This window comes from Sinocyclocheilus anshuiensis, unplaced genomic scaffold (genome assembly GCF_001515605.1).
Source record: "Sinocyclocheilus anshuiensis isolate Anshui unplaced genomic scaffold, SAMN03320099.WGS_v1.1 scaffold955, whole genome shotgun sequence".
NCBI classification, from domain to species: domain Eukaryota; kingdom Metazoa; phylum Chordata; class Actinopteri; order Cypriniformes; family Cyprinidae; genus Sinocyclocheilus; species Sinocyclocheilus anshuiensis.
In genome coordinates, this window is record NW_015546094.1 from 661,684 (window position 1) to 664,260 (window position 2,577).

General features: G+C 35.0%; 1 protein-coding gene across 1 annotated transcript in view; it reads left to right on the top strand.

The window, feature by feature from the left end:
- The window catches only part of LOC107700139 (POU domain, class 2, transcription factor 2-like), a 49,996-nt gene that overhangs the window by 39,269 nt on the left and 8,150 nt on the right, over nt 1–2,577 (top strand). The window lies entirely within an intron of this gene.

Consider the following 2,577-nt stretch of genomic DNA (forward strand, 5'->3'; position numbering starts at 1 on the left):
GATGCTCTATTTCTTATTATTTCCCTCTGTCAGTGACCACTATGTCATCAGTTTGCCCTTTGACCCCAAGCGGACCCTCCTTAAGCGCTGCACGGTCTCCTGTAACCCCGCCTCCCCGCAGTGATGCCAGCCCCGCCCCTCCAACTCACAGTACACTAAGTCTGAACACAGGGTGAGTTGATTTCTCTCTCACACACACACACACACACGCACACGCACACACACACACGCACACATCCACTCAGCACATACTCATCACCTTTTACTCCCTGTGGCTCAGCAAATGTAGGTAACTGCAGTGTTTGTGTGGGTGTGCAAATGTATTTTTGTGTGTGTGGTTTTGTCATCCACAGTTCATGGCATAAAAAGAATGGTGACGTTTCTAACTACATCAATGACTTTGCTGCACATTTGAGGTGAATATAACCAGCAGAGTCTGTGTTCTTACACACACATATACACACATAAATATAAAATACACACACACACTTTCACATAAACATATTTGTTATTGTCAAGTATAGGAAAATGTGAATTAGGGCATAAGGTGAATTCTGGTAAATTGACCTTGATATTGAGACAATTGTGTATGACAATGTAATATGTATATGCACATACATAATGTGTATGCGCAGTTGTATTATTATCATTTAAATACATTATTAATTATAATTAGTGTTATAGAACTTATTATAATTAATTTATTATAATTTATAAAATATTATTTGCAAATATTAATTATAAATTATATATTTGTTTTGATACTACAAAAATATGTTTATTTATTTTAATTTTAGTTAGTTTTTTGTTTATTTACATTTCTTATTTTTTAAGTGCTTTTTTTTTCTTATTTTTTACGATTTTGCATATTTGTTCAAAAGATTTGGTCAAATCACACTACATCTTAGCATAAGGATTGTTACGTACTGATGCGTCACTGAGGTCTGCTGGTGTGTGGCCTGCATTGTATTATAAGAAAAAACTTATTTACTCTGCAAAGACCTGTTTTCTTGCACTGTTTTCAAGCTCTTAACTAGGGGTGTAAATCGGATGGTTCGTCACGATACGATATCGATTCTCATATCCAGCGATACGATATTTCCCGATACTTCAAAACATTCTACGATACGATTCAATACAGAAGAATATCGATCGATATATCGATATTATTATATTATATACCTATTTTAAACAACCATCTACATTTTTATTAACTCACAAATGCAACCAAAACATATAACATGAACATTTATCTTAAATTTTCACATCCTGTTCCTCAGTTGGGACATTCACAAAAAGTCACACACAAGATCAGTAATCTTAAGATATGACAACAGTCAAGACAGTCTTTCAGGTTTCTGTGCTAAAATATGCAATGTGTAAAACAATGTAAATCCTCATTAGGAAACAACACAAATTAGGTACTCTTGTAGGAAAAAATACATTAATGTAGAAAAATACATTTAAAAAATACAAAAATAAAGCTGTTAAAACTTTATTTGAGACTTTTTTGGCTGCTACTATGGGCTCAGTGCTAAAAAAACACTTTTCTACAGATAACCAAATTACAAGCAATACCAGAAAATAAATACAATATAACAAAGACACAAATTTAAATAAACAGTGCTTTTCAGGTTTTTCAGGCATCTGTGAAAAAAAAAAATGTATTTGACAGAAATTTTCTTAGTCTGCTTTCACTTTAAGAAGGAAAGCAAGGATCCAATATATACGGTAACCGAGAAGTGCTAAACAAATCACAATTCTGAAAACAAAATAACAAATTACAAACGCAAATGCAAGTCTAAAAAACAAAATAACAATTCAGAAAACATTATAACAAGTCATAAAACACAATGACAAATTCAAAAACAAAATAACAAGTTAGAAAACACAACGACAAATCCGAAAACAAATTTACAAGTCAGAAAACACAACGACAAATCAGACAAACCGGAAAAGGTAGGTATAGTTTGAGACAGCGCCATTGGTTTGGGATTACTCACCGCTGACTGGACGAGACATCTGTCAATCAACGTATACAGGGAAGAAGTCAAGTCAAGTCAAGTCAAGTCTGCTTTATTGTCAATTCTTCCACATGTACAGCACATACACACAGAGAATTGAAATTGCGTTACTCTCAGACCCTTGGTGCATACAGATAACACTAACAGTAGAACATAAATACAGATATACAGATTAAGTATAAAATACAACTATACAAATATACAAATAAGGTAAAATGTAAAAAAAATATATCAAAAAAATATATATAAAGCAGCACACAGCACATGGCAGATAGAGTGCAAACCAGTGAAGTAAACAACAGTGCAGATATAATGATTTGTAGTGCAAAAAGAGCTTATTTAGACTGATTAAAGTGACTGTGTGTGTGTATTTGGGAGGGGGGAGTGGGAGAGTCCGTCAGAGTTCAGTGGTGCGTGGGGCAAAAGAGGGGAGGGGGGGCAAGGTCGGGAGGGAGTTCAGCTTCCTGACAGCCTGATGGATGAAGCTGTCCTTCAGTCTGCTGGTCCTGGCCTGGAGACTCCGCAGTCTCCTCCCTGATGGCAGCAGACTGAA